Here is an 8,331-nt window from a genome sequence, read left to right on the forward strand (position 1 = left end):
TATACACATATATACATACATATATATATATATGTGTGTGTGTGTGTGTGTGTGTATAATGTAACATTGAAGCTTCAATATGTACTCACCCATGTATTTAAAACAGAACCATTTTGTTGTAGTCTGTTTTCTGTTGCTATAAGAAAACACCTGAGGCCTGGAGCTTTTATAAAGAAAAGAGGTATATGTAGCTCACAGCTCTGTATGTTCAAAACGTAGGTGTCCCTGTCTGCTCGGCACCTGTGAGGGCTTAAAAGTGGATGGCATAACAGTTGTAGAGCAAGTGCAGGAATAGTGAGCAGCACATCTAGAAGAGGGATTCAGGGAAAGCACCAGGCTCTTTTATAGCAACGCATTCGTGAGGGAAGTGATCCAGTCCCAGAAGCCCTGTGTTGATGCCTTCCGAGGGGGGATATGGCATAGTCTGAAAGCCCTGTATTCCAACAGGCCATCTGTGAGATGACCGTTGAAGAAGGCCTCCACTGATGCTAGGTAATGCTAAGAGGGCCTGACTGTCCATCTAATCTTACCAGCCCCTGCAGCTGAACAGCGGACCAGAGGTGCAGAAACAGAGGTGGGAAGCTTCCCTTGGTGGAAGGGCGGCTGCTGGAGCAGGGGCTGGTACGATGCATCCGAGGACAGCACCAAAGGGTCATGGTTGTAGTGCTGTGCTTAGGCACAATACTTGCTCTTGTGGCCCTGTTCTATGGTAAGACGTGGGCCTCCAGCCCACCTGGTGTCTGCGAAATTCCACGATCCCCCACCCAGACACGTTTTTATTACTTTTTAAATGTTTTCTCATGGACAACTTCAAACATACCCAAAAGAAGTGAGAGCAGCTGGCTCATCACCCTCTTTCAACAATAACATACAACCCATCGTGATTGCTACTTCCTCAATTCCACAACTCCCCAAATTAATAGGAAGCAGATCTCAGACTTACTGTCTCAATGGTCCCTCAGTATGTATTTCGAGAAGAAGATAAGAGTTCCTTTAAATTATAGCCACAACACCATTATCATGCCTAAAAACATTAACATTAATATCTCAATGTCATCCAATATCTGCTCAGTGCTCACATTGCCTTCTCTTACGAATGATCGCTTGAATTAAACTCGAAATAACATAGTGTATGTTTGGGGCTACCTGGAGTTCCAGACTTCCGCTGGGTGGGGTCTTGGAACACTTGGTCACCGCTAAGGAGGGAATGAAGGTGGGTACCGTAGTTACTGTGTTAGTGGGTGTGTCAATATCCATAGCTGCTAATCTTCATTGTGAATCTGAGGCTGTGACAGCAGAAGATGGCCTTTATTGTCTATTTTAACATATTTTATTCTGCATTTTCTTTTGACAGTTATGAAGATTACAACTTCTGCTTTTATTTCCATTGCCTGGTATGTCTTTATTCATTTATTTATAGGACTGATTCTTTATTGGGCCGGGGATTTAGCTTAGTGGTTCCGCCACCTGCCTTGCAAGTGCAACATCCCGAGTTTGATCCCCAAGCTCTTTGGCATTCTGAAAGTCTTTCTTTGGATAGTTGTTAAGAATTTATAATTATCATCAGCCATACATGTCATATATAGCTACACATAAATATAGAAATGTATATATATATGTGTGTGTGTGTGTGTATATGTATAGAGATTGTGTCTTTTCTAGCACCCAATTTAAGATAACATCCCTTCATTCCTAGTGAATACCTATAAAACAGAAATGATTAACTTAGTGTATATATCAACATAAATTCATACACACCCGCCAGTCTCTCTTCTCAAGCAATAGCTGCAGCACCCAGCTCCTACTCTTGTAACAACGATTTGTCCCAGTACCACAGAAAAATATGTATTTGATGTTCATGTCCTCTCCTTATTTCTGATTCCCCAGTCCTTTCATAATTCTTCCAGTAGTGTTCTTTGCTGTCCAAACTGTTTTTGCTATATTTGATTCTTTTCCTGATAGGTCCCTGTGATGTTCTGCACATACCCCGAGGCTGCCTGCGATTTGATTACAATTACATTGAATCTATAGGCCAACTGGGGAGAACTAGCATAACATCTTCAAACCATGAAATCACTCTCTCTCTGCTTACACAGATCTTTCACTTCTTTCAGCAAAGTTTGTGGTTTTCAGTGTATAGTCTTGCGTATCTTTTGTCCTATCTATCCCTAAATGTTTCATTTCCATTGCTATTATAAATGGTATTGTTTTTAAAACTTCAGTTTCAGATTACTCATTGATAGTATGTAGAAACTTTTGTGCATTGACCGTGTATTCTACAATCTTACTAATTCACTTATTAGTCCCAATCCATTTTAGGCTTTTTTTCTTTTGAGGAAGGGTCTCACTGTGCGGCCCAGGCTGGTCTCAAACGCATGGCAGTCTTCCTGCCTCAGCTTCCCAAGTGCTGGGATTACAGGGTCACCACCACACCTGGATTTGTTAATATTTTTAGTAACTTCTTTATAGCTATAGGCTTCCTTATGCTGCTCTATTTAGATAGTGAGATAATTATGTTACATAGTAAGGTGATAAATTTTCTTTTTAGTATTTTTAAAAAATTTTTGAGATGGGGCTATCACTGCATTGCCTTGGCTGATCTCATACTCATGATCCTCCTGAGTAGCTGAGCTTGTAGACATACACCGGTAGGGGTGTGTGCGTGTGTGTGTGTGTGATACTGGGTACTGAGGATGGAACTTAGGGCCTTACGTATATTGGGTAATTTCTCTACTACTTTCCAGCCAGTTTGTGGGGGTGACTCTGGGGCTAATCTATCCCCACAGCCGGCACAAGCCCAGGACTTCCTTTGGCACAGTTGTGGATGTCGTGAAGTTTTGTTTCTACTCCTTTACTTTAGGAGATTCTTAGGCAAACCTTAGTGCCTAGTTGTGTCAGACGCTGTCTGTGGTCTTTAGCTTTGATGTCTTAGATGCTCTGTTTATTTGAGGGTAATTTGGGAAGATGGAAAACTCCACAGCCATTTTTTTTTTTTTTTTTTGGTACCGGGGATCAACTCAAGACCTTGTGCTTGCAAAGCAGGTGATGGAACCACTGAGCTAAATCCCTGGCCCCCACAGTCATTTTATCAGAACCCCAATGCTTACTTTTTTTTCATAATTCATTGATATAATTTGATTGATGTGTCCATGGAAACAAAAGCAAATTAAAGGGTTAGCAGCCAGCACGTTTGGAGGCTCCTCCAGGCCAGACACCAGGTATGCGTTACCTCATCGCACCTTTGCAGCACTCCTGAAGGTAAGTGCTGTTATTCACTTCCGAGATGAGGGTGAAGCAAGTTGCCTATGCATGTAGCTAGCAAGTAGCAGAGCTGGGATTCAAATGCAGTTCTATTTTCCCCCTGTGTTCTCAAACTTCAGTAAGACAAATTTTGGATTTTTAAGAAATTGGTACTTTATGACTACAAAGGTGATCCTGAGGGAAGAAAAAGGACTGTCATGAACAGAGAGGTCCTTACAGCCAGGCACCAATACAAAAGCCATATAATTTCATTTACAGAAAATAGTACAAAGCAGGTTTGATTAGCTCTAAAGGATCAGCCAGGATCCATCAAGAGAACAACTAAACCCAAAGTTTATACAAAGAGAAATGAATACAAAAATGTTAACTAGATATAAAGTTCCCAGTTAAGTAACTTAGACAAGAAGGAAATCCATTCATGGTGGAGGAAATTTAATAGCTCCTGGAAATGGACGGCATCGCAAGGGTGGGAAAATAAGGGAAGAGACCAGAATTACTTCACTTAAGAACTTGGACCAGAGGTTCCCTGGCGTGGGAAGGACCTGCCCTGCCAGGGTTAAGAAGTGTGGCCCCACTATGCTCCTGGGAGCACAAAAGAGTCAGAAAAGAGAGAAGACAGCAGAGACCAAGGCCAGTCTTCTGCCCCAGCCCTGAGCCTCCCTCTAGGGCCCCCTATTGGCCGATCCTGGTATAGAGCAGGCCAAACCCAGTCCCAGTCACAGATGAGGGAAAAAAGGCTGAGGTTATGACAACTAAAAACACAGAGGCTACCCGTGGAACATGAGCTGGTGAAAATATGTAAAGACACGATTCAAAAATGGGCATCTGAAAGGAACAGACACTTCTCAGACAAAGAAGTAAAAGCAGCAAGTAAATATATGAAAAAATGCTCCACATCACTGGTCATTTGAGAGATGCAGATGAAAACAACACTGAGATTCCACCTCACCCCACAAAGAATGGCTGCTATCAAGAAATCACACAATAACAAATGTTGGCAGGGTTGTGGGGAGAAAGGAACCCTTCTCCACTGTTGGTGGGAGTGCAGACTGGTGCAACCACTGTGGAAATCAATATGGAGATACCTCAAAGAGCTGGGACTGGAGGCTCCATTTGACCCAGCCATCCCTCTGCTGGGTATCTTTCCAAAATAATTAAAAGAATCACATCACAGAGATATATGAGCATCTATGTTTATAGCGGCACAGTTTGAAATAGCTAAAACTTGGAAACAGCCCATTTGCCCATCAACTGGAGACTGGATAGAGAAGATGTGGGTTTTCTATAAAATGGAATATTACTCATCCATAAAGAATGAGAAAATAGATTCATTCATAGGAAAATGGATACATATTGAGGATATACTCCTAAGTGAAATAAATAAGTCACACATGTGCAAATACCAAATAGTTTCTCTGGTGTGAATGAACCATAATAGTACTCAAGATCCTAATGAGATAATTGACCATGTGAAATAGGAAGAAAGGGGCTAAGGGTGTAGGGAAAGGGGGAAGGGAAGGGGAAAGCTAATAAGGGAAAATAAAAAAATATGAGAAAATGAGAAAATGGAAATAAAGTGTTTGTAAATGGGGAGGGCAAGAGGGGGTGAAGGGAGAGCAGGGACAAGGGGAAAAAATGAGAACCAAGACCTGTCATGTAAAGGAACAAGATCCCAATAATGAAAGTAACTGTACTGTATACCTAAAATGTACCAATAAACTCAATGAGGAAAAAAATATGTAACATGCTATTCAAAATTAGCTGTAAAGGAGTATGTGCTATGAAAATTGAGTGACACCATTTTTGTAAAGCTGTTCATGTGAATAATAAATACTATCGATGAGAAAAAAAATCATAGAGGCTGAGCGAGCAGAAGACACATGCTTCAGGACCCAGGGCTGGTGAACCACTTATGCCCTCCTCAGCCTCCCACAGGTGCTGGCTGCTTTGATGATCTCTTGGCTTCTTTCTGAGGTTTGATGGGGCTGATCTGGCCTCCTCCTACCAGTTCCCTGTCTTTGGCAGGAGCCTCTGTCTCAGTGGCCAGCACAGCCTGATCCTCGCAGACTTGGAGTTTAGCACAACCTCAGGAGCCCTGGGAGCACCCTGGAAGCCCTCCTGATGCATTCCCTGGCCTGGCCGCATGCCCCTGCCCTGGCAGGCTCTGCTCAACCCACCTTGATGCTGGAAACAAAGGGCTCAGCTCAGCCCAAGCCACCACCTGGCTCCATGGCCAGGACCAGTCCCAGTGCCAACTTCCTGGGAGCCAGGGCTGGGGCTGGGCTAGCGTTCAGGTTTGTCTGGCTTTTGTTCTGAAGGCTGATACCTGTTCCAAAGAACAAGGAGCCCTTCTCTGGGGAGGTGGGCTCGTGGTGGGTGGGGTGGATAGAGGCTCTTTGCTGCTCACCCATCCTGGGCAGCAGTCCAAGAAAATACTTATTTCGTTATTCATTTGTGTGTTTTTTTTACATCTGATTGTTTATTTTCTATATCTTTTCTTTTTCTTTGAAAACAGGTGTGCTGGCCTACGCCTGTAATCCCAGCACTCTGGGAGGCTGGAGCAGGAAAATTGCAAATCTGAGCCCAGTCTGGGCAACTTGGCAACTTATCAAGACGCTTTCTAATAAAAATAAAAGAGGGGCTGGGATGTAGCTCAGTGCAAAATTCCTGGGATCAATCCTGTGTACCTCCAGAAAAAGCTTTTTTTCTTTGATAATATTTACTGAGTGTATACTCTGGGCCAGGAATGGTGCTTGGGATATACAGTGGGTATAAAGGGACCAACTTTTATATCTCCACCAAACTCAGACTCAAGGGCAGGACATAGACAATTGCTGACTAAGGAAATGGGACAGGATGGATTCCATATCCTCCATCCAAGGTGTGTAAAAATATAGGCCCAGTTTTCTGTAATCCACATTCATTTCTGTTTTGAGACATCATTTTATTGGGAGAGCAAATCCTTAAAGGATCAGCCTGAAGTTCCTTTTGGTTGTCTAGGGTGACTTTAAGCGCTGGATGGTTTGTGTTGCCCCATGAGATCTGGTTCCCTGAGGTGAACACTCTTCTGGGCCTTTCAGCCTGCCTCCTGCAGGCCTGCTTCTGCTATGCAAAGTCGTGTGTGTGTGTGTGTGTGTGTGTGTGTGTGTGTGTGTGTGAGTTGTCCATTGCGCTTTCCGGTCATCCCTATCTCCTTGTTCCCCACTGGCAGAGACGCGCATCTGATACAGCAGGACACAGCCATGATGTGACCTTCGAGGGAGCCCAGGGCCATGACATCACACAAGAGACAGCCGCATGGAGACCTGGGGCCAGAGCCAGGCCCTCTGACGTATTCTCCCTCCCTACTCTCCTCTTTTCTCTTTCTTCTTGGAAACAGAATCCAGGACCTTTGCACCAAGTTACATCTTCAACCCATTTTTTTTTTTTTTTTTTTTTTTTTTTTTTTGGAAACAGATTCTTGCTAAGTCGTCCAAACTGGGACTAAACTTGTGATCCTCCTGCCTCAGCTTCTCAGAGTGCTGGGATTACAGGCTTGTGCCACCATGCAGGGCTGACGTGCTTTTCTTTAATCTTTTCGAAGACCCATTAAAGTAGGTACGTTGCGATCCCCGTTTTATAGATGAAAACCTGAAGCTCAGGAACACATGCACCTTGGCACTGTGAGGGTTCTATCAGACCCCAAGTCCCTGCCCCACATTCTGATGTTTCAGAGGGTCCAGAAGGGAGGGCACAGGGCTCCATGTTGTTTGGGCACTGTTGGTGACTAGCGTCTCAGGGCTGGAGGTCCATTCTAGCCATTCAGCTCCTGGACACAGAGGTCAGGAATTCCTGCAGAAAGAGTCAGAGCATCAAGTGACAGAAACCAGGTGTTCACCTGCCTGGTGGAATGGAACAGGCTGGGGGCCTAGGCCTGCAGCCAAGGCACCTGAACCACCAGGAGATGGAAGGGACTCAAGCCTGTGGTTTTCCTGAAGCATTAACAGGCAGGATTGGGATGCAGCTGAACCGCCTAGGGTGGGAACTGGGGCCTCGGGGGAAGGATGGCAGCTCTTCTCTTCTTACCCACCCTGTTCCCTTGGAATGCACTCTGCCCTTACCCTGGAGGGCAAACCCAGGAGTGGCTGAGTTCCCTCTCAGTTCCAGCACTCCGGTTGTAGACGTGATTAAAGAAGCTGGACTCTGAATTTCAGGGCACCATCTATCTTGGATCTGGATCCTGGAAGCTTGAACACTTCCTACGTGAGTTAAGCCTCCATGAAGAACACGGACTGCACCCTCAGAGACTGAGGCAGGAGAGTCACATGTTCAAATCCAGTCTGGTAACTTAGTGACTCAGCTGGACCTTCTCAAAAAAAAGAAAAGAGAAGAAAAGAAAAGAAAAGAAAAAGGCCCAGGATTCACTCCCCAATACTGTGGGGAAAAAAATCAGCAAAATTTAAACTCATGATAGCAACTGAGCTTTTGGTAATATGGTTTGATAAGATCATATAATCAAATAAAGCGTGGCATGGAGTTGTATTTTTACATGAATTTATACTTTTTTGGTGAATAAACTAACAGCTTTATTAATGAAGGCAAACATCAGATAATTGTATGAATATTATATATAATAAAAGAAATCCAAAATAACAGCATTGTATTTCAAAATAACTAACTTCTCTTTCTTTTAAAGAGACTTGTCATCTGTTGTATAAAACAAACAAAATGGGTACTACACTCTAAAAAGTTCTGGGAAACGAAGTAAGTCAATTTCAAACAGATTAACTGAACACTCCTTTCTCTCAATGCAGACTATTGCTAGAAAACAAATAAGATCAAGCATCAGAAAGAAGATGTATGACAAATTCATGAAACCAAAAGGGATTTATGTAGAGGAATTACTGCTCATCTTTTCCCCCTCATATCCAAAGACCATTCAAAACTGGTCTTTCATACAAATATAAAATACCTATATAGAGAGGGAATATTAATCCATACCCATCGGAAATCCTTCATGATGCTTCTGTAATAGTTCTGATTCTCTTACCAAAAAGATCAGTTAAACATTCAGGAAACGGAAGGGAACGA

At 43.4% G+C, this 8,331-nt stretch overlaps 1 long non-coding RNA gene across 2 annotated transcripts in view; it reads left to right on the plus strand.

The window, feature by feature from the left end:
• The window catches only part of LOC104867811, a 20,720-nt gene extending 14,048 nt beyond the window's left edge, over positions 1 to 6,672 (plus strand). For both annotated transcript variants that reach the window (XR_781863.1, XR_002025619.1), the window contains exons 4-6: positions 1,355 to 1,394; positions 5,287 to 5,555; positions 6,473 to 6,672. This is a non-coding gene — a long non-coding RNA (uncharacterized LOC104867811). The remainder of the gene's footprint in view (positions 1 to 1,354; positions 1,395 to 5,286; positions 5,556 to 6,472) is intronic.
• The last annotated feature ends 1,659 nt before the right edge of the window (positions 6,673 to 8,331 follow it).

The sequence above is a fragment of the Fukomys damarensis genome, unplaced genomic scaffold (genome assembly GCF_012274545.1).
Source record: "Fukomys damarensis isolate Sample0158 unplaced genomic scaffold, DMR_v1.0_HiC HiC_scaffold_29, whole genome shotgun sequence".
Lineage (NCBI taxonomy): Eukaryota > Metazoa > Chordata > Mammalia > Rodentia > Bathyergidae > Fukomys > Fukomys damarensis.